The sequence below is a fragment of the Manis javanica genome, chromosome X (assembly GCF_040802235.1).
Source record: "Manis javanica isolate MJ-LG chromosome X, MJ_LKY, whole genome shotgun sequence".
Taxonomy (NCBI): Eukaryota; Metazoa; Chordata; class Mammalia; order Pholidota; family Manidae; genus Manis; species Manis javanica.
In genome coordinates, this window is record NC_133174.1 from 44,312,280 (window position 1) to 44,337,320 (window position 25,041).

The window sequence follows — 25,041 nt, forward strand, 5'->3', positions numbered from 1 at the left end:
TGGACATTCCTCAAAAAACTCAAAATAGAAATACCATTTGACCCAGGAATTCCACTCCTAGGAATTTACCCTAAGAATGCAGCAGCCCAGTTTGAAAAAGACAGATGCACCCCTATGTTTATTGCAGCACTAATTACAATAGTCAAGATATGGAAGCAACCTGAGTGTCCATCAGTAGATTACTGGATAAAGAAGATGTGGTACATATACACAATGGAATACTATTTAGCCATAGGAAGAAAACAAATCCTACCATTTGCAACAACATGGATGGAGCTAGAGGGTATTATGCTCAGTGAAATAAGCCAGGTGGAGAAAGACAAGTATCAAATGATTTCACTCATATGTGGAGTATAAGTACAAAGAAAAATGAAGGAACAAAACAGCAGCAGAATCACAGAACCCAAGAATGGACTAATAGTTACCAAAGGGAAAGGGATTGGGGAGGATGGGTGGGAAGGGAGGGATAAGGGTGTGGAAAAAGAAAGGGGGCATTATAATTAGCATGTATAATGTGGAGGGGTGGCATGGGAAGGGCTGTGCAACACAGAGAAGACAAGTGGTGATTCTACAGCATCTTACTATGCTGATGGACAGTGACTCTAATGGGGTTTGTGGGGGGGGGGGACTTCGTGAAGGGGGGAGCCTAGTAAACATAATGTTGTTCATGTAATTGTAGACTAATGATAACAAAAGTTTTTTAAAAATCCAACACCTTTTCATGATAAAAAAACTGGCAACACATTTGCAACGGAAACCAACGTTCTCAACCTGATAAAAGCACCCATCTACCATATTCAAATGTGAAAGACTGGGTGTTCTCCCTCTAATGAAAAAAGATATTGATATCTGCTCTCTCCACTTCTATTGAGCATTGTATTGGAAGTTCCAGCAATGGAAATTTTCTTTTGGTTTCACACTTTAGGCAAATTGGTGTGGTGTGGTTTGGTGTGGTGTGGTTTCAGGCCTTCATTTGCCAGAGTTGAAAGTTAAGAATTTTAGCAGTCTTTATTGTAGGTGACTCATCTGGGGTGCAAGTAATCAGGTTTGCCAAACTGGCTAAATCTGGAGTGGACGGTTTCCCATCCCATTGTGGTCCTTCTAACTGAAAAAAAAAAAAGAAAGATCCTGGCTCAGCCCATTATAGAGTTAGTGTTAAATGCTTCCCAGGTGGATTCAACATCTAAAAGAAGACCAGAATTTTCCTTGAAAACAATCTGAAGTCAGTTGTAATAGTTGATAGGCTGGGGTCCTTGTTCACGAAGCCAAAGAATGAGCTTCACAAATACTCAAGGTAGGAGGGCAAGGTACAGGCTTATATTTAGAGATAAAGTGAGAGGAAAGAGCTCCTGGCTCACACCAGGAGGGGACAAGAGAGACTGGGGTGGTGTGTTGTCTAGGGGATTTATAGGCAATTGAGGACTTTTGGGAACTGAGGGCTTAGGGTGTGGACTTGTACCACCTACCCTGCCCCCAGGGTGGGCTGGGTTGTTGTCTGTTTGCTAGGGTTGTTTACAGTGAAGTCACCAGTTATGCTGAGATACCCTTGGGGAATACTCAAACATTCCAGGCCAAGTTGCTCCTGGCCTTTTGACCTTTAACTGATCTCACTGAGGATGTCTATATTCCTAGTCTATTATCTTTACCCTAGAGAATTACTGTGACCTTGACTTTGCATAATGCTGAACACAGAGTTTCAATAGGGACTTTACATTGTTACATTGCTTTGACTGTAAATATCTTGCCTTGCTTTTTCAGGAGGCGCTTACCCTACTCTGTTTAAGCCCATGGTCCCTGTCTCATAGTTATGAACAGGTTCATCACCCTTTGTGTGTAAGCTTGAATTTTATTCCAATTAACAGGCTTAGGAAAAAGCTGCTGTAATTGCTCAGTGGAGATGTGCAACCAGTGGTCTAGCATTTTGCCAAAAGTTAGGGATCTCCTTCTGTACATCCCTATCAGGATGATGCTATTGAGCCAGTTTCACCCAGTGCTTGTCCTGGCCCTCACCAACAAGCAGGTGACTTAACTGATATAAGTCTGTGAAACCAAGTTGGTACATTTGAGTAACTATGTTAAATTCTTCAGCAAACCTGTATGGATCTTAGGTCACATTTAGAAACTCCAACTAGAGTTCACAATTCAGCCTTAGTCCAGGGAACATAAGAAATCTGGGACTTTTTTGGATCCTCAGAAAACTTAATTTTAAAGGGACAGGTTTTAACAGGTTCCAGAGAGGAGGAAGCAGAGAGCAGTTTGGAGGGAAAGGGAAGTTCAGCAAAAGGATTGGAATGAGGGAGTGGAGAGTGTAGAGGAGGTGGGGCAGTACAGAGGGATAGAGGAAAGTGTCTGGGGAAGTGGGGCCTGAGCACACAGGTGGCTGCCTAGTATCTGGAGACAAAGAAGAGGAGAAAGGGGAAAAAGAGACCTCAGAACCCATTTTGGCCTCTTTCAATTGTTTGTCACAGTTAATTTAGAAGTACTATTCTGTGAAGAGGCAAACTTAGAATCTTGAAAACAGTTGGAAGCTTCAAGGCATCAATTAAAATAGGCTTCTGTTAGGCAGGAAAATAGATATGAGCAGGGTGGAAAGAGAAAAAGGCCAAAAAGTCCACTAAAAAAGACCCCAAATTAATCAATTAAAGCTCAAAAAGCCAGGAGCAACTTGGCTTGGAATGTTTGAATATTCCCCAGACAAAGGAGGGTCTCTCAGCATAGCTAATTTCATTGTGTTAATCATGCAGGCCGAGCCTTAAACAACATAGTAAAAGGCAGGAAGGATTCCACCTTAAAGACTGTATTTTAATACCCAGGAAGTTAAAAATGTAAGATTCTTAACTTACTCTTTAGCAAAAAGACAATAACTCAGCCCACCTTGGAGACTGGGCAGGCAGTCTGATATGCTCCCAGACCATGCCACAGGTATCCCAGGGAGAAATCAGAGCAAGAAGTTCCTTCTGTTAAGTTAATTCTAAGTATTCAAAGAACACTTAATGAGTCTGCACTCCCAGCCCTTAATCACATTCCTAAGGAATCCGTAAAAGGGGGAACCCTTTCGGGGTGCTCATCTCTCTGAGATCACCCGCACCTTCTAAGTATGTAACCTTTCTGTTAGGCTGCAGGCATCAGGGGAAAGGGTGAGCCTGATGGACAAGCTCAGGCCTCACCAAAGGAGGCAAAGAGACCAACAGGTTCTGGTCTCACAACATTCCAGAGCCTGATCAGATAACCCTCCCAACTACAGCCCTTCCCCCAAGCTAAAGGATTAGTGGTAACTTTCCAGTACCTGGCTAAAGGCCAATGAGAGACCCCCACATACCCTAAATGAGCCAATCCTCGTGCCACTGTACACCTTTGCTCTCCCTCCCCCTGCCTTCTTTAAAAACTTGCTGCCTGCCCTGCTGGGTGTGACTTCCCTGGCCTGTGTTTCAGACCACAGAACATCACCCAGGGGTGGCATTCAAATAAACTACCTGGCCCTTTGTTGCCTCTCTTCACCTGCTTCCTTCAGTTGAAATTTATTGGAATTTCTCTGACATATGGTGCCAAAAACCCAGAAAGGAATGTGAGCACGGAGCCCCGACTGGCCACTGGTGGCTCCTCCCCCTCCTTCCCCGACCTGGGACCTCAGCCTGCTCTCTTCTGCATGGACTATTTTCCTGTGAGTCCCTCAGTTTCCCCCAGTCTGTTTCCCTCCCTAACTCCATTTCACCTGGTCCGTTAGAAATTGTACATATGTCCAGGTGGCCCACCCTCTGCAGGCATCCGGCCTGCCCCTGGCCCTGCGGTACGGGAGACGTCCCTACCCCAGGCCCCAGGATGTCTGTGGGCATCCGGCCCACCCCTGGACCTGTAGTGGGGAAGACGTCCCTCACCCAGGCTCCCAGGACGTCTCCCCTGACTTGGCACGCTTGGGACACTGGGTGCTCCTCTCAGTAGGATTAATTGGGGAGTGATGCAGACATAGGGAACCAGCCCTCAAAAGCAGAGGCTCAGACCCCACTGTGGTGTCTCATTTCTAATTTGGCTACTCTATATTTGTCCCGGGAAGTTTGCAAATAGAAGCTAGTCTTTCTTTGCTCTGAGGCCGGGCCTCAGTATCCGTTGGACAATCAATCTCGCTGGCCCCCTGAGGTAACTTTGAATTTTAGCCTCCTCACCACCTTAATTAATTATTGCCACTGGAGCGGAGAGTAGAGTGAAATCCCATATGTGCAGGCTTTTTGGACTTTGCACTCCCGTCCAGACCTTTATGTTGTATTCAATGACTCAGGTTCTCCTGGCCTGATCTCCAGTTAAAGATTGTCAGCCTCTTACTCTGCTCAGTCCTTCCTTTTCAGATACGCCAGAAAACCTCAGTCGCCTGCCTCCCTCAGTTCGTGATTCCCTCCCTCTCTCTCCACCACCATCTTTAAGACATTCTCAACCATGCCATTGTCCTGCTCTCCTCTTCAGTAGCTGCACCACCCACTCCCCCTCTCCTTCCACCTTCACCACCCTCTTCCCCCACCAGAACACGCTCCTCCCACCCTCTAGTTCCAGAAGCCACAGACAAGAAGCTGAGAAGAGGGAAGGCAATTGAATATCAGTGACTCAAGTCTTTACATCAGTTTGTCTGTCTGTGTATATGTTTTTGTGTGGGGGATGTTGCTGACTGTAGTCGTTGTATCTCAGTTTGTACGTTTGTGTGTCTAGGTGTATAGATGAAAAATATTCTATTTAAAAGCAAGTGCTTGTGAAAATTGGGCATTCTAAAACTTTCAGAAAATCTGATAAAAATGTTAAGCATTAATGCCAATTTGGGTTTGGCTGAGGCAGGCATGTCCTTGTTGTTATCAGCTGCCTAAGTTTACCTAAAGTCATTTAAGTCAATGTTATCTGCTAAATCTTTTAAGAATAAAATGCTTAAAGGCTTGGCTTTGTCTAACATTCAGTAAAGGTTTTGTAAGTAATCTAGCATAGTTGCTAAAAATAAGTAAACACGCATAGCAAATAAATATCTTAATAATAATCCTGTATTAATGTATAACAGAATATATATATATGCAAACAGCCTGAGAATTTTTGTAGTAACCAAAATTCTTAAAGTTTGCTAAGTTATATAGACATATTTTGTGCCTAGTAAGAAATTGTGCTATAAAGCACATTTCCAAAAATGATAATATACGTTCATAAATGTATCAATCTGAAGAATGCTAGTGTAACAGTTTACAGTAGCCTATTTTTCAGTGTTCACTGAAGGTTAAAGTAATAGTTTTAAGTTCTAATCAAAACTACTTAAAGTAGTAAGAAAAACATTTCTGCACGCTAAAAAATGTCTTTTGATAAGAGAAAGTAACTTTGTTCTAAAGTACAGCTGTTTATTAAGAGAGATCTAAATGTAAAAAGAAAGTTGTAAAGAGTTTGTAGAAGAATTTAATATGGTCATGCTATAAAAAATTTAAGCAAATGAGTCTCAGTATCAAGTACACAGCAAAATTAGAATTTTGTTTTCAATTAAAAAGACAAAGTTTTCTTAACTGTTAGTCTGCTCTTAATATTGAAAGATTGCAGAAAGTTCTTCTAATTGTTTTATCAAAGCAGGTTCTTATGCTTAAAGTCTCAGTGAATTGTCGGAGTCTTTAAGAAAATGAGATCTTAATATTAAAAGGACTAAAAGCTAAATTTTGATAACAACTGTGTAACCTTCTTTATTTGCCTTTGAAGTACTTTGTTGTCATTATAGTTAATTGGATAAGTATTGCTTCATAGCAACCTATAATCCTATTTAAGCAAGTGCCTTAAAACTTTTAACAGCTTCCCAAAATCAAATTCAAAAAGGTGCTTTTACCTCTAGTTAACTCTGATATTTTCCAGAGGGCCCCTGGAACATGTCAGAAAAACTTTTTCTCATTGGAGAAAGTATTTGGCTAATTTAGCTTATTTATCTGATATATAATTACCTGCTTAATTACCTAGAAAGCACTGTCAAAAAGAATAATGCTAAACTTTGTTACTGAATGTTTTGTGTTACAGAAATATCAGAATTTCATTATGTCAACTGTCTTACAGTAAGCTCTCATCAAATCTTTAACCATTGACATTTGTAAGTCTTTTATTATTTATAGTCACTGCTTTATTACTCTTAAGCTAGTAAAGAACTAGATTTCAGCAGAACAAGTATTAGTTACATAAGATTAAGTAAACGAAAGAAGATGATTTTGTAGCTTTTTGTTTCAAATGTTACTGATAAAGTGTTTTAAGCTTTTTCTCTTAAGCTGACAACAGTTTAGTAAATGACTGCCTTTATAAGCAGAATTGAAACTTTATCTTTCTCTCTACCTCACCCCTCCAGAATTTAAAAACTCTCAGTGACTATTTTTATATTTCATGGTAGTATGTTTATTTGCTCAAGTTCAATAAGAATTTGCTTTCCTTGTAAGAGGACCAATTAAAAACACTGGTTATATTACCAAGGCTTTGACTGGAACATCATACCTGAGAGACACGTGTATAAACTCAGATATGAGCAGACAGCTTTAAGGAACTAAGATTGCCTTTATAAAGCCAACAAAGCCCCTTAGAAGAACTGGCCTGGTACCTTGCTTACAGAATTCCCAGCAGCCTTACCAGGTGAGTAAAGAAGGTCACTTCCTGGCAGGTGCAGGAACCTCAGAAAAGAGAGGAATTCACCCAAATGTACAGGTACTGCAGGTACAACCTGAGGGCAAGTCTAGCTTGGCTTTCAGGCCTCAAGAAGCCTTTAAAAGTCCAATCTGAAATTCCTTATAAAAAGTTCCAGCAAAGCATATTTAAAAGAGCCTATGTAATCAATTGCTCTTCTTGCTGCACTTATGCAAATAATCAAGCCAACCATTAATTATTTTCTTAATCTGGCTACTTCTAATAAAAATGAGGTTGATTTTAGAGAAAAGTATTGTTTCAATAATGCAGTCTTATCTATACTAAATCCCAATACTAGTCATTGAGATATAAACTCGATCCAGAATTCCAGTCCCCCATAATGGCCTGGCTAATGCCCCTACTGGGCCCCTTAATAACAGTTTGTAGTTTACTCTTAGTTGCCCCTTGTGTCCCCAGGTTCCTCCAACAGCAGCTAACCCAGATGACCTGGGTCGCCACCAACCAGATGTTACTTCACCATTACCCACCTCTTCCCACTGAGCCCCTTCCTTCGGCCTAATACCAGCCTCAAACCCCCATGATGCCCCTTGTCAGCCAGAAGTAGCCAGATTGAGTCATTGCCCATTATGACCAAAAGTCTAGAATGTTAGGCTGCAGGCATCAGGGGAAAGGGTGAGCCTGATGGACAAGCTCAGGCCTCACCAAAGGAGGCAAAGAGACCAACAGGTTCTGGTCTCACAACATTCCAGAGCCTGATCAGATAACCCTCCCAACTACAGCCCTTCCCCCAAGCTAAAGGATTAGTGGTAACTTTCCAGTACCTGGCTAAAGGCCAATGAGAGACCCCCACGTACCCTAAATGAGCCAATCCTCGCGCCACTGTACACCTTTGCTCTCCCTCCCCCTGCCTTCTTTAAAAACTTGCTGCCTGCTGTGCTGGGTGTGACTTCCCTGGCCTGTGTTTCAGACCACAGAACATCACCCAGGGGGTGGCATTCAAATAAACTACCTGGCCCTTTGTTGCCTCTCTTTGCCTGCTTACTTCGGTTGAAATTTATTGGAATTTAACTTACACTTTCAATCTTAAACTTTCTCTCTCCAACCTTTCAGGGCACCTCTCCTTGCTGAGGTTGCCTGCTGCACTTCTCTCTTTAAGTAACTTTGAATAAAACTTTTACTCTGCTTCACTACTGTGTCTCTGTCCTTCAATTCTTTGTTGTGGCGGGGACAAGGATGGAGCAAAATATACAACGCTCCCCCAACACACCCAGTTCGGTTTTTATTGTTATTGTTTGAGCTGTGGCTAATTTAATTTTGAGCAAAACAATGTTGGGGAGATCAACATTTCCCCATAATGGCTATTTGTGTTTTAAATTACTCTTGATTAAGTTGGTCCATTTAGTTAGAAATGCACATGAGGAGGGACCAGTTTGTAAACAGAAAACTGGCCAGAGTCCAGAAGGGAGGGTATCCTCAAAGCATTTTGATCACTGAAATCTCATTTCTTAAGAGTTTTTCTCTAAGGAGAAAAATCCCTAAACAGCAGAGTTTCAAAAGGAATGTCTGATTCCAAAAGGAAACACACCAAAAGTCAGCACAACTGTGGTACAAATGATAGGGAAAAACTTAGAAAGACAGCAGTCTAGTGCAGGTGGTTCCCTTCTGCTGCTCTTCTTAGCAAAGACAACAGAAACTCCCTTAACTTCCCCCTCCCCTTCACTCCCCAACCCTGCCAGGCACTTATTCCCTAAACTCCCTCCCCCTTGCTTGCTCATTTGCTGTGCACATAGAAATGTTGCAGACAGGGAAGCAGAAAGATATATATTGCTCTGCTTGCCTTTGTTCGGGGCTCATACCTTGGGAGATTACTCCCCTCTGAGCCCACCGGTGTAAAATAAACCCTCAACACTCAAGACTTCTGAGTGCCACTTGGTTCTTCCATCAGTAATCCAGTCCAAGATTTTCCAGTATTTTCTGTAACATTTGGTTCCCTGACCAGGAAACCCAATGGCACTGGCCCTTTGTTGTCACCAGTTTGGGGCAACAGCAAGGCAGTGACAGAAGGGGAGATTGCAATGGAGAAGACGTGCCCTGCCTGATCTTTCTACAGTCTCCCACCCGGTAGCCCTGGACCAGCCCCACTCCACTGTTCCCGCTGGACTCAAGGAGGCTTGGCAGGTGAGGACCTGGTTCAAACGTCGAATCTGGTAAGGCCCTAGGGCCCCTGACCCAGCCAGTTCCCACCTGTTGTGCTGGAAGGAGAGCCTGATTACCTCCCAGAGACTTCTTAGAAGTCTCACAGGTAGACATTCCCAGGGGGGGAATGTTTAAACTCTGGTCTGAGTGAGTGAGTGTGCAGGGCAGCTGAAGCCATTCACTCTGCACTGAATCTGTGATTCCACGACCTGCGTACAGAATTTGAGTGGGCCCTCATCTGCATTCGTGGTCGGCTGCCATGACATAACGGTGACTCAGCTTCGGCTGACCTGGCCTGGAACTTATACGGGTGCACCTTACTCAAGGCTGATCAAAGTCTCCGAGAGGAGCACGAACAGACAGGCATCTGATTGGTCTCCTCTCTAGAGGAAGCACCCCTCCCTTGTCTGTTGTTGCAGCACCATTACACAGATACACAGACAAATCAGGGGTCAGGACACAGCAAACCCACAGTTCTTGACACCATGATCAAAAATTTGAGGAAGGGATTTTCAAAAGACAAAAGAGTAAAATTAACCCTCAGCAGGTTAAAAACCCTGTGTGAATCTGAATAGCCCACCTTTAGTGCAGGATGGCCTCCGGAAGGGGCCCTAGATGTCCCAATAGTCTGCCAGGTCTGGCGGGTCATCACTGAAGATCCAGGTCATCCTGAACATTTCTCATATATTAATGGTTAGGAATCACCCAGACCCTTCCTCTTTGGGTGCAATTTGCTTGCAACAGGCAGGGACAGGGTAGGGTCTTAGTTGCCTCAACAAAGAAGCCTATATAGAATCCACAGAAGCCTGAGCCTCTGCAAATTCTTGCTGGTGACCTAAAGGAAGAGCTAATATTGCCCCCACCTTATGCGCCCCCAAGGCCATCAGCACCCAGCCCCCGGTCCCTAATACCCCGCCACAGTCAGCCTCCCTGCCAACTCCAGAACCAATGAACACACTCTCCCCTGGACCAGCAGCCAGACTGCACCCTCAGCCAGGAGCAGGCACCCTTCAGATGCCAGTGCAAGAGATGCGGGAGCCTGAAAGAAATAATAAATATGAGACTATCCAGCCCAGCTAGTCCATGTTTTACTATCAACCCTTCTCCACAACTGACACTCCATCAGAAAAGCCAAAAGCCCTGATTGATCTCATGGAATCCCTCTACCAAATCCATCAGCCAACCTAAAAAAAACTGTCAACAACTTCTTTGCACCCGGTTCACAGTGGAAGAGAGGAGGCAGCCGGGGTCCTTGGTCGGGGCGCATAGGCTGAAATTGCTGTCCCCAAGGAGCACTCCAAGTGGGACTTCACCACCCCTGAGGGACAGCACCAGATCTGCCGATATCAGGATGCCCTCCTCCAGGGGATCAAAGCCAGGGCCAAAAAGCCGATGAACATGACCAAAGTTTCTTCAGTCACTCAATAACCAGTAGAGTCTCCTGGGGACTATTATGAAAGACTGTGAAGCTTATCACATCTACATACCCTTCAATCCTGAGTCACCAAAGAGCCAATAAATGGTCAACACCTCATTCATAGCTCAAGCCACCCCAGACATCAGAAGAAAGCTCCAAAAACTTGAAGGCTTTGCCAGGATGAATATCTCTCAGCTGATTAAAATTGCCAACAAGGTATACCTAAACAGAGAAGTTCAGGCTGACAGAGAGGCTGAAAGAGAAATGAAGAAAAGGCCAGCCTCCTGGCAGCCGCCGTAAAACAAAGAGAGATGACCAAAAGGCAGAGAAAAGCTGGCCACCAAGAGGGGGGAGGCCTAGAACCTCCCCGCCCCCAGCCAGTGATCAGTGTGCTTAGAGTAAAGAGAAAGGGCATTAGAAGAATGAATGCCCCAACCGAGGCAAAGCCCTGAAGCCCAGTCGCTACTGGGAGGAGCCGCACAGGGAAAGGCTCACTGGCCTGGCAGGAACAGACATAGATTGACAAGGACCAGGCTCTCTCACTCTCAGCCCCCATGAGCCCATGGTCAGAATGAAAGTGGGGGGCCAAAACATGACTTTTATGGTTGACACAGGGGCAGAACACTCTGTGGTCACCCTCCCTGTAGACCCCTTCAGTGAAAGACTGCAACTATTCTCGGAGCCACAAAGACAGCAGCAGTATCCCTCTCACAAGAGGGGAGAGCAGGCATCCAGGAACACCTGATCAGACTGAGAGAGGCAGGCATTCTAATAGAGTGTCAATCACCCTGGAACACCCCACTTCTACCAGTCAAAAAGCCAGGAGGAGGGTACTGGCCTGTTCAAGACCTGCGAGCCATTAACAAAGTGACTGTTCCTTTACACCCAGTGGCCCCAAATCCATAAACCCTCCTCAGCCAGATCCCAGGGTCTCCCAAATAGTTCACTTGCCTAGACTTAAAGATGCCTTTTTCTGCCTCTGGCTGGCCCCTCAAAGCCAGTTCTTATTTGCCTTTGAATGGACTGAACTGGATATGGGGCGGCAGATGCAGTTAACATGGACGTGGCTTCCACAAGAGTTCAAGAACTCACCCACTCTGTTTGGAGAGGCATTGGCTACAGACCTTGCCAGCTTTCCAAGGGATACCATGTGCTGCACCCTCCTGCAGTATGTAGATGACCTCCTCCTTGCCAGTGACACCCAGGAAAATTATGCAAAAGGCACAAATTTACCAGCAGTGAATCCAGTAATTGGGCTTCCTCTTCATCCAGGAAGAAAGGGCACTAGGGCCAGAGAGGGAAAAGGTCATTAACTCCTTACCCCAGCCCCAGATGAGAAGGGCATATGAGAATTCCTGGGGGCCACCAGGTTCTTGCAGAATCTGGATTCCCAGATTCTCAGCAATGGCAAGACCCCTCTACAGCCTCCTGTGGAGGGGGCAGACTGAAAGCCCCCTGTCTGGAAAAAAGAGGCAAGAGCCACCTTCCTGGAAATAAAAGCTGCTTCAGAACAGGCACCAGCCCTAGGCCTGCCAAATATAAAAAGGCCTTTCAATCTCTTTGTACATAAAAAGGTAGCAATTCTGCACTGCAAAGAACATAAAAAAGAAAACAACCCTATAACACAGGGGAACCAGCTAGAAAATAAAGCAGCTAAAACAGTAGTCAATAAAAAACAGATAGCTCCTTCCCTCACTATGGCCCTAACACCCCCACTGGAGGCCCCTCCACCCAAGCAAACTAAAAAAAAAAAAAAAGGCAATACTACATCAGCCAGTTGCCAGCACTATGCTAAGCAGTCCAAGCAGTAAGTGAGCAGTGCATGACTTGTGCCAGAAATAATGCTCCATCTGCACCACGACCCCCACCCAGTGTCCAAAGCAGGAGTTGCCCCCTTTGAAGACCTTGAGATAGACTTCACAGATGTCCAGCCAAGCAGAAGGCTCAGATACCTCCTAGTGATAGTGTGTAAATACTCTGGGTGGGTCAAACCCTTCCCAACCAGGACAGAATGAATCCAGGAGGTAGCCAAAGTCATCTTGAGAAAAATTGTGCCCCAGTTTAGCCTATCGTCTACAATTCACAGTGACAATGGACCTGCCTTTGTAGCAGATACAGTAAATCTCAACATTACCTGAAAACTCCACACTGCATACAGGCCACAAAGTTCAGGGAAACTGAAGCGAATGAATTACACCCTCAAGGGAACCCTAGCTAAGTTTTGCCAAGAAACTGGCTTCCTATGGCTGGACCTACTGCCCCTAGCTCTCCTGCGTGTTCACCTCACACCTAGGACTCAAGGCTTTTCTCCTTTTGAATTAGTGTATGGACACCCTCCCCCATGTCTAGGAAGCCTCCCAGGGCACCTACACCAGATAGGAAATAAGGGAGTAAGAGAACAGCTCCAAGCCTTGGCAGTCACCCTAAATAAACTGCAACAATATATCAAAGAAAGAGCTCTGATCTCCTTAGGGACCCCAGCATATTCCTTCCAGGCTAGGGACTCAGTCTGGGTCAAAGATTAAAAAAGGGACCCCCTCAAACCTCAGTGGACTGGCCCCCACATTGTTGCTCTAACCAGGCATCACTCCATGGGTTCATCATTCCAAAGTGAAAAAGGTCCATAATCCAGACGAAAAAAAAATACATCAGTAGAAGGCACAGTCAGACCTTCAGAATCCTCTCCGCCTCCACATCCAACGATTACCCTCTGACTAATAAACACCTGCGTACCGTGGATCCTGGCTGTCGCTGGAGTTGTATCTTTCATCCTGGGCATTGAACTCTCTGCTGTTGTTCCCACCGATTCCCCCCCGCCCCCGCTGCCCCAGACTGGACTATTCCTCAAAAAGTTGCCCTATCTATTGTCTATTGGGTAATTGTAGGTTGTTTTGCTGTGCTTACCTGTTTCTCCTAAACTATACTCAAGCCTCAGCCTGCATCTCCCCACTACCTCTGTAATGTTATTTTTATACCTTCTTTCCCTTCCCTTCCTCCCCCTCACTCCTGGGGAACCTCGGTGTGGTTGCATAGTCAGACAAATGGGGGACGGGGTTCAGTGCCTACACCTACATGCCTACTAAATGTTATGATAAGAACAGCACCACCCTTTGCCTTAAAGGTACTAAACTAAAACAATAATTAAAGAGACCCAGACTGTGCAATTAGGGGAAGAAAGAAATTCACTGTCTGCTGGACCTACCTCACCCACATTGGAATATCTGATAGGGGGGAGTCCAGAACCAAGCATAAAGGGACAGGGATGAAAAGGTCAAGCAGGCCATAAAGGCACTAACTAAAGGGCCAGTTTACTGGAAAATATTGACTTCTCAAGTTTTTCAGTAACAGATTAAGCAGCTTAGTACTACAGTGTCTGCCTTCAGTCCCTTGAGTGTCCTCAGCTCCCACTGCACAAAGCTGGTAGAGAGCTGTGCTAAAGAAGTGCACCAAGGAGGACTGGGGCAGGGGGCGGGGAGGAGGGGGGTGGGGGATCACTTTCCCACTCCTTTCTAATTCTAATAGGCCCTTGAAAAAGGTGCCCATCCCCTTCAATTCCGCTACTCCCACTCTGACATCTGCACTTTCCAAGCTGCAAAAGTTAAAATAGATTCTATGGCTAACAACTCTTTTAACTGGCCTTGCTGGGCCAGCAGTGCTGTTACTCCTTGAACTATTACTAAAACACTGCATCTTAAACTAGCTAATTAACTTTACCAGGGAATGCATTTCCTCCATACAGCTTATGTATATGCAGAGCCCTTATGACCCTATCATAAACCAAGGAGATAATGCCCCCTAAAATGATGTGTTTAAAGGGGCATCAGAGGGGGGAGTGATAGGGAAAAATTTACAAGGACAGCAGTCTAGTGCAGGTGGTTCACTTCTGCTGCTCTTCTTAGCAAAGACAACAGAAACTCCCTTAACTTCCCCAACCTCTTCACTCCCCGCTCTGTCAGGGACTTACCACTAAACTTACTCCCCCTTGCTTGTTTGTTTGCTGTGCACATAGAAGTGTTGCAGATAGGGAAGCAGAAAGATATATATTGCTCCCCTTGCCTTTGTTTGGGCCTCAGACCTTGGGAGATTACTACCCCCTGAGCCCACCAGTGTAAAATAAACCCACAACACTCCAAGACTTCTGAGTGCCACTTGGTTCTTCCATCAGTAATCCAGTCCAGGTTTCTACAGTATTTTCTGTAACAGGAATAGCCAGTTTCCAAAGGTATAACACTGAAGACTAGCACAGTTCCAACAAGAACAGTCCAATCCCCAGAAGGATATGGACTGAAGGCCAAACACGTATCCTCAGAAAGGACAAGGCCTTAAAACAGATCCCAAATAAAGCCTGGAGAGCTCAAAAATGCAGACTGCAGAACTCAAAATCCAGAAGAAAACTTACCTCAAACTCCAGGATCAGCAAGAAAGCAGTGAGCTCAAGGGGCTCTATGGGGATTGACACCGTTTGCTCACCAGCCTCAAAGCTGTTCGAGGTCTTCTCTGAATCCTGCTTCTCATCACCAAGTAATGTGAACCTTAAAAATAAAACTGTCAGGACTTTCGGGTGGAGCCAGGATGGCGGCGTGAGTAAAGCAGCAGAAATCTCCTCCCAAAACCACATATATATATATGAAAATATAACAAAGACAACTCTTCCTAGAATAAAGACCAGAGGACACAAGACAACATCCAGACCACATCCACACCTGTGAGAACCCAGCGCCTCACAAAGGGGGTAAGATACAAGCCCCAGCCCAGCGGGTCCCGAGCACCACTCCCCCCAGCTCCTGGCAGGAGGAGAGAGGTCTGAGAAGGAGGGAGAAGGAGTCTAGGACTGCTAAACACCCAGCCCCAGCCATCCGGAACAGAGTGCAGACAAAGTGCATGCGCGGGGCCCTGGATACTAGGGAAACAGGGCAGCAAGAATGGTGAGCGGGTACCAGAGGCCGGCGCCAGAGAACAAAAGACAAGCGAGTGCCCATCTTTTTTTTTTTTTGCTGTTGTTTTGTTGTGGTGAGTACTTTTTGGAAGTCGTAAAGGGACAGGGACCCCATTACTAGGGAAACAGTGCAGGAAGACCGGCGAGCAGGTATCGGTGACTGGCGCAGGAGAACAAAAGAAATGCAAACGGCCACCTTTTTTCTTTTCTTTTTTTTTTTTTTTTTGTTGTGGCGAGTGCTTTTTGTAAGTCTTAAAGGGGACAGGGACCCCAATACTAGGGAAACAGGGCAGCAAAGTCTGGTGAGAGGGTGCCTGAGGCTGGCACCAGAGAATAAAGATAAACGAGCGGCCATTTTTTAATTTTTATTTATTTATTTATTTATTTAAATATTTTTTATTTTTTTTATTTTTATTTTTTTTGTTTCTTTTGTTTTTGTGGTCATTGTTTTGTTTTGGCGGGTGCTTTTTGTAAGTTTTAAAGGGGCAGGGTGGGACACTTAGTCCAGAGTTAGGGAATCCGGGGATCTCTGGGCACTCTACTCCCCTGGGTTGCAGGGAGCTCGGAGGCCCCCCCCCTTACAGAGATAAATAGCCTCCCAGCTGCTCCCCCTCCAATGTAACTCCACCACTTTGGAGCAGCAGCTTGAGCCAGCCATGGCAACAACAACAGCCAAGATGAACTCCATAGCAGCTGGGCAGGAAGCAGAAGCTCTGTCTGTGTGCAGTTACCCAGCACAAGCCACTAGAGGACGCTATTCTCCCAGGAGAGGAAGGCCATAAACCAACAAGAAGGGAAGTTCTTCCAGCAGTCACTAGTCCCAGATCTGCAAACTATTCCTATCACCACGAAAAGACAAAATTACAGGCAAACGAAGATCACAGAGACAGCAGAGAAGGAGACAGACCTAACCAGTCTTCCTGACAAAGAATTCAAAATAAAAATCATAAACATGCTGACAGAGATGCAGAGAAAAGTGCAAGAGAAATGGGATGAAGTCCGGAGGGAGATCACAGATGCCAGGAAGGAGATCACAGAAATGAAACAAACTCTGGAAGGATTTATAAGCAGAATGGATAAGATGCAAGAGGACATTGAAGGAATTAAAACCAGAGAACAGGAATGCATAGAAGCTGACATAGAGAGGGATAAAAGGATCTCAAGGAATGAAACAATATTAAGAGAACTGGGTGACCAATCCAAAAGGAAGAATATCCATATAATAGGGGTACCAGAAGAAGAAGAAAGAGGAAAAGGGATGGAAAGTATCTTGGAAGAAATAATTGCTGAAAACTTCCCCAAACTGGGGGAGGAAATAATGAAACAGACCATGGAAATACACAGAATCCCCAACAGAAAGGATCCAAGGAGGACAACACCAAGACACATAATAATTAAAATGGCAAAGAGCAAGGACAAGGAAAGAGTTTTAAAGGCAGCTAGAGAGAAAAAGGTCACCTATAAAGGAAAACCCATCAGGCTAACATCAGACTTCTCGACAGAAACCCTACAGGCCAGAAAAGAATGGCATGATATATTTAATACAATGAAACAGAAGGGCCTTGAACCAAGGACACTGTATCCAGCAAGACTATCATTTAAATACGATGGCAGGATTAAACAATTCCCAGACAAGCAAAAGCTGAGGGAATTTGCTTCCCACAAACCACCTCTACAGGGCATCTTACAGGGACTGCTCTAGATGGGAGCACTCCTAGAAAGAGCACAGAACAAAACAACCAACATATGAAGAAAGGAGGAGGAGGAATAAGAAGGGAGAGAAGAAAAGAATCTCCAGACAGTGTATATAACAGCTCAGTAAGTGAGCTAAATTAGGCAGTAAGATACTGAAGTGGTGAAACTTGAACCTTTGGTAACCACGAATTTAAAGCCTGCAATGGCAATAAGTACATATCTTTCAGTAGTCACCATAAATGTAAATGGACTGAATGCACCAATCAAAAGACACAGTGTAATACACTGGATAAAAAAGCAAGACCCATCTATATGCTGCTTACAAAAAACTCACCTCAAACACAAAGACATGTACAGACTAAAAGTCAAGGCATGGAAAAATATATTTCAGGCACACAACAGCGAGAAGAAAGCAGGGGTTGCAGTACTAATATCGAAAAAATAGACTTCAAAACAAAAAAAGTAACAAGAGATAAAGAAGGACACTACATAATGATAAAGGGCTCAGTCCAACAAGAGGATATAACCATTCTAAATATATATACTCCCAACACAGCAGCACCAGCATATGTGAAACAATTACTAACAGAACTAAAGGGGGAAATAGACTGCAATGCATTCATTTTGGGAGATTTCAACACACCACACACCCCAAAGGGTAGATCCACTGAGCAGAAAATAAGTAAGGACATGGAAGCACTGAACAACACAGTAGAGCAGATGGACCTAATAGAGACGTATAGAACTCTACATCCAAAAGCAACAGGATATACATTCTTTTCAAGTGCACATGGAACATTCTCCAGAATAGACCACATTCGAGCCCACAAAAAGAGCCTCAGTGAATTCCAAAATATAGAAATTCTACCAACCAATTTTTCAGACCACAGAGGTATAAAACTACAAATAAATTCCAAAGAAAACAAAAAGTCTCACAAACATATGGAGGCTTAACAAAATGCTCCTAAATAATGAATGGATCAATGAACAAATTAAAATAGAGATCAAGGAATATATAGAAACAAATGAAAACAACAACACAAAGCCCCAACTTCTGTGGGACGCAGCAAAAGCAGTCCTAAGAGGATAGTATATACCGATCCAGGCACACTTGAAGAAGGAAGAACAATCCCAAATGAATAGTCTAACATCACAATTATTGAAACTGTAAAAAGAAGAACAAATGAGGCCTAAAGTCAGTAGAAGGAGGGACATAATAAAGATCAGAGAAGAAATAAACAAAATTGAAAAGAATAAAACAATAGCAAAAATCAACGAAACCAAGAGCTGGTTCTTTGAGAAAATAAACAAAATAGATAAGCCTCTGGCCAAACTTACTAAGAGAAAAAGAGAATGAACACAGATCAACAGAATCAGAAATGAGAATAGAAAAGTAACAGCAAACTCCACAAAAATACAAAGAATTATTAAGGACTACTATGAAAACCTATATGCCAACAAACTGGAAAACCTAGAACAAATGGATAACTTCCTAGAAAAATACAACCTTTTAAGACTGACCAAGGAAGAAACACAAAAGTTAAACAAACCAATTACGAGCAAAGAAATTGAAATGGTAATCAAAAAACTACCCAAGAACATTGCACCGGGGCCAGACGGATTTACCTCGGCATGAAATCAGACATGCAGAGAAGACATAATACCTATTCTCCTTGAAGTTTTCCAAAAAATAGAAGAGGAGGGAATACTCCCAAACTCATTCTATGAAGCCAACAGCACCCTAATACCAAAACCAGGCAAAGACATCACCAAAAAAGAAAATTACAGACCAATATCCCTGATCAATGTAAATGCAAACATACTCAGTGAAATATTAGCAAACAGAATTCAACAGTATATCAAAAGGTTCATACACCATGACAAAGTGGGATTCATCCCAGGGATGCAAGGATGGCACAACATTTGAAAATTCATCAACATCATCCACCATATCAACAAACAAAATGACAAAAACCACATGATCATCTCCATAGATGCTGAAAAAGCATTTGACAAAATTCAACATCCATGATAAAAACTCTCAGCAAAATGGGAATAGAGGGCAAGTGCATCAACATAATAAAGGCCATATATCACATACCCACAGCCAACATTGTACTGAACAGTGAGAAGCTGAAAGTTTTTCCTCTGAAATCAGAAACTAGACAGGGATGCCCACTCGCCCCACTGTTATTTAACATAGTACTGGAGGTTCTAGCCACGGCAATCATACAAAACAAAGAAATACAAGGAATCCAGATTGGTAAAGAAGAAGTTAGACTGTCACTATTTGCAGATGACATGATATTTTACATAAAAAACCCTAAAGACTCCATCCCAAAACTATGAGAACTGATATTGGAATACTGCAAAGTTGCAGGATACAAAATTAACACACAGAAATCTGTAGCTTTCCTATACACTAACAATGGACCATTAGAAAGAGAAATCAGGAAAACAATTCCATTCACAAGTGCATCAAAAAGAATAAAATACCTACGAATAAATCAAACCAAAGAAGTGAATGACCTATACTCTGAAAACTACAAGTCACTCTTAAGAGAAATTAAAGGGGACACTAACAAATGGAAACTCTTCCCATGCTCGTGGCTAGAAAGAATCAATATCATCAAAATGGCCATCCTGCCCAAAGCAATATACAGATTTGATGCAATCCCTATCAAACTACCAGCAACATTCTTCACTGCACTGGATCAAATAATTCAAAAATCCATATGGAAACACCAAAGACCCCGAATAACCAAAGCAATCCTGAGAAATAAGAATAAAGTAGGGGGGATCTCACTCCCCAAATTCAAGCTCTACTATAAAGCCATAGTAATGAAGACAATTTGGTACTGGCACAAGAACAGAGCCACAGACCAGTGGAACAGACTAGAGACTCCAGACATTAACCCAAACATATATGGTCAATTAATATTTGATAAAGGAGCCATGGATATACAATGGCAAAATAGTCTCTTCAGCAGATGGTGCTGGCAAATTTAGACAGCTACATGTAGGAGAATGAAACTGTACCATTGTCTAACCCCATATAAAAAAGTATATTCAAAATGGATCAAAGATCTGAATGTAAGTCATGAAACCATTAAACTCTTGGAAAAAAACATAGGCAAAAACCTTTTAGACATAAACATGAGTGATCGCATCTTGAACATATCTCCCCAGGCAAGGAAAGCAACAGCAAAAATGAAAAAGTGGAACCATATTAAGCTGAAAAGCTTCTGTGCAGCAAAAGACACCTTCAATAGAACAAAAAGGAACCCTACAGTATGGGAGAATATATTTGTGAATGACAGATCTGATAAAGGCTTGATGTCCAAAATATATAAAGAGCTTGCACACCTCAACAAACAAAAAATCAAATAATCAAATTAAAAAATGGGCAGAGGAACTGAACAGACAGTTCTCTAAAAAAAGAAATACAGATGGCCAACAGACACATGAAAAGATGCTCCACATCACTAATTATCAGAGAAATGCAAATTAAAACTACAATGAGGTATCACCTCAAACCAGTAAGGATGGCTGCCATTCAAAAGACAAACAACAACAAATGTTGGCGAGGCTGTGGAGAAAGGGGAACCCTCGTACACTGCTGGTGGGAATGTAAATGAGTTCAACCATTGTGGAAAGCAGTATGGAGGTTCATCAAAATGCTCAAAACAGACCTACCATTTGACCCAGGAATTCCACTCCTAGGAATTTACCCTAAGAATGCAGCAAACAAGTTTGAGAAAGACAGATGCCCCCCTATGTTTATCGCAGCACTATTTACAATAGCCAAGAATTGGAAGCAACCTAAATGTCCATAGATAGATGAATGGATAAAGAAGATGTGGTACATATACACAATGGAATACTACTCAGCCATAAGAGGAGGGCAAATCTCACCATTTGCAGCAACATGGATGTACCTGGAGGGTATTATGCTCAGTGAAATAACCAAGCAGAGAAAGAGAAATCACAAATGATTTCACTCATCTGAGAAGTATAAGAACAAAGGAAAATCTGAAGGAACAAAACAGCAGCGGAATCACAGAACCCAAGAATGGACTAACAGGTACCAAAGGGAAAGGGACTTGGGAGGATGGGTGGGTAGGGAGGGATAAGGGGTGGGGAGAAGAAGAGGGGTATTAAGATTAGCATGCATAAGGGGGGGTGGGAGAAAGGGGAGGGTTATGCAAGACAGAGAGGACAAGTAGTGATTCTATCGCATTTTGCTCTGCTGATGGATAGTGACTGTAGGGGGGTTTATGAGGGGGGACCTGGTATAGGGGAGAGCCTAGTAAACATAATATTCTTCATGTAAGTGTAGATTAAATATAACAAAAATTAAGAATGAAAGAGAAGGGGAATTACTCCCTGATAGGATAAAACTAACTGTAAATCAATGACTAATGCATGCTTTAAATATTCTTAATTTTGATTACTTTAAAGGTTGTCAGATGATTGGCTATGGAGGTACACTGTTCTGATAATATTCCTTTCTCTTAAAAAAAAAAGCAGTTCCTGTGTGGTGACCTCCAATGAGTTCTACACAATGGTATAAAGGGCATATCAAAGTGTGGGCAAAGGATCTGTTTGTGTTTATACAGAAGATCAAAGCCTAATTTAGCTACCCAGAAAATGAACTAAGATACGATTTGAAGAAGAACTTCTAAAATCAGCACTCTCTGGAAGAATCATACCAGAAGATGATCATCAAAACACCTCAACAAAGATCCAGCCGATGCTGCATCCATCCCACTGGTTCCCTGGACTTGCCATTGGAATGAAGAAGGAGATATCTAAACTGGCCTGTGCTTTCAGTAAAACAACAAATTTGACTGGATCTATACTGTTGGAACTCAACCAAGAATTAGGAGAAGTGCAAGTTGTAGTGCTCCAAAATCTTACAACTACAGACTATCTACTGTTAAAAGAACATATGGGATGTGAACAGTTCCCAGGAATGGGTTGTTTTAATTTGTCTGATTTCTCTCAGACTGTTCAAGTACAGTTGGACAATATCCATCATATCATAGACAAATTTTCACAAATGCCTAGGGTCCCTAACTGGTTTTCTTGGCTTCACTGGAGATAGCTGGTAATTATTGGTCTGCTTTGGTTATGTAACTGTATTCCTATTATGTTAATATGTGTGCACAATTTAATTAGTAGTTTAAAACCTATACATGCTTAAGTTACTCGCAAGAAGATATGTCAAAGAAATAATCAATCCTCCCATGTTTTCTTCCGTCTGCTACTTCTATAGCTTTTCTTCTTCCTTCCTAATTACAACCCTTAAATAGAATTCGTGCCTCAAATCAAATTTACCGAGTATCATGATTCCTTCAAGTGGTAAAGATACCTCAAGACAAATGCTGGGCATAGAAGCCACAGGGCATAAATCTGCAAAGAAGTAAAAAGCTAACCTTTTCAAACAATACAGCTTCTCTCTCACTTACCAACTTTACATCTCCCTGTATGGCCCTGGAAGATGACTGGTTAGCCAGAGACGGGTAAGATTCCTCAAGGGAGGAACAACCTAAGACAGGCACAGTCACAGGGGGGCCATCAGGTGAGAAATTGGGGATCAACAGTGGTGAGGCTTAGAACCTCACCCACCCTGTTTTGAGAGAAATCTTCTGCATCCATGGATGTTTTAATGCCCTTGTCTAGCTTGCATTAACACATAGTCTACTGGCACACACCTGATCACCTACATTTGCTCTCTTACAGCACTAAACTATATTTCCTACCTTTATCTTGCATCTACCTACCACTTCAGCATTTTTTTAAAAAAAATAATAACAATAATAATAAAGGGAAGAATGTGGGATTCACATATAAATCAAGTATAAAAATCAAACAAATATTCATATTTGACCTGATTGTTTATAGTTCATAATGAGTGATCAAAACCGAAATTTTTTGTGATGACTGCCCTTGTACTGTTCACCATGTAAGAACTTATTCACTATGTAAGAATTTGTTCATGTAAAAACTTGTTCGTTATGCTTCAGAAGATTGGAGACTGACGAGAATTAGGCTTGGAGTGGATTAATGATTGTGCATTGAGCATTGACTCCCCTATACAGAATTTTATTGTTGTTAACAACCATTTGATCAATAAATATGAGATATGTATGCCCTCTCATAAAAAATAAAAAAATAAAAAAATAAAACTGTCAGTTATTTTACCAGCAAAAATGGGTTTACTCAGGAATATCAGAGAACTGCAATTAAGGACTTGTGAGCTACAGCAAAGCCATAGGCACATTTGGAGAACAAAAGAGAGAAGAGCTCTTTAGTGAGAAAAGGACAGAGCTGGGAATGAGGCAGAAACCTTCCTTCCTTCTGTTGGGGAGTAAAGTAGCTAAAATAGTATGACTTACAAAGTGTCCCTCTCTTCCTTGAGATGTGGTCTGCAATTAGCAAGGAATGGTGAGCCTGACAGCTCCCCAGGTAGCCTCCCAACTCCACTTTAAGAAGGGTCCCTTTCTTAAATTTCACAATGAGAACACCCTGTACTTTCCGCTAAATTTTGTTGTGAGCCTAAAATTGCCCTAAAAAATAAAGTCAACTTTTAAAAAGTAGTGCGATACTTTTACACGAAACACTATAAAGCATTGTTGTAAGAAATTAAAGATTTAAATACATTAAAAATATCTGATGTTCATGAACCAGAAGACTTAATATTGTTAAGATGGCAATACTCCACAGATCAATAAACAGATTCAATGCAATTCATATCAAATCCTATGTGGCTTTTTAAATGGAAACTCATCCTAAAACTCATCCATGACAAACTGCTCCTATACTTCATATAGAAATATAAGAGACAAAGAATAACCAAAGTTATCTTGAAAAAGAAGAACAAAGTTGGAGAATTCACTCCTACTGTCTGATTTCAAACTTACTACAAAGCTAAGGTAGTCAAGACAATGTTGCACTGGCATAAGGACTGACATATAGATCAATGAAGCAGAATTAATAGTATGGAAATGAACCCTTATATTTATGGTCAATTGATTTTTAACAAGGGTATCAAGAAAAATCAATGGGGAAAGAACAGTCTTTTCAACAAATGATAAGGGACAACTGGCAATTGGATAACCACATACAAAAGAGTAAATTGGACTCCTACCTCAGAACACATATAAAAATTAACTCAAAGTTGATCAGAGACTTAAATGTAAGACTCAAAACCATAAAAATCTTATAAGAAAACATAAGAGCTTCTTCATGACCTTGTGTTAAGCAAAGGCTTCTTCCATATGACACCAAAGCACAAGTGGGAAAAGAAAAAAAGAAAAATTGGACTGAATCAAATTTAAAAACCTTTATTCCTCAACAGACAAAATCAAGGAAGTGAAAAGACAACAAGAGAAAAAAATCTGCAAGTCAAATATGTGACAGTAGACATAACCAGAATATATAATAAACTATTTTAACTCAATAATAAAAAAGATAAATAACTTAATTTTTTACATGGGCAAAGAGTCTGAATAGACATTTTGTCAAAGAAGTTATACAAATGTCCAATAAGCATATGAAAGATGCTCATCACTATTAGTCATCAGGGAGATACAAATCAAAACACAATGAGATACCACTTCACACCCACTAGAATGACTATAATAAAAAAGACAGGCAATAATAATTGTTGACATGGATGTGGAGGAATCAGAACCCTCATATATTGTTAGTGGGAATATAAAATAGTACAGCCTCTTTTAAAACAGTCCGGCAGTTACTCAAAACTTGAAACATAGAGTTTCCATATGATCCAGTAAGCTCAGTCGTAGAAATGAAACTTACATCCAAGGTAAGAGAAATGAAAACATACATCCAAACACTTGTACACAAATATCCATAGCATCATTTTTCATAGTGGCCAAGGTTGTATGTGACCCAAGCATCTATGAGTTGATGAATGGATGGAGGGAATGTGGCACCTTCATTCAGTGCAGTATTGCTTGGCAATAAAAAGGAATAAATTGTTGATACATACAATAATATGGATGAACTTTGAAAGCATTATGCTGAGTGAAAGAAGCCAATTACAAAAGACCACATATTATATGGTTCCATTTGTATGTAATGTTCAAAATAGGCAAATCCACGGAGTCAGAAATTTGATTTGTGTTTGCCTAGGGAAGGAGTA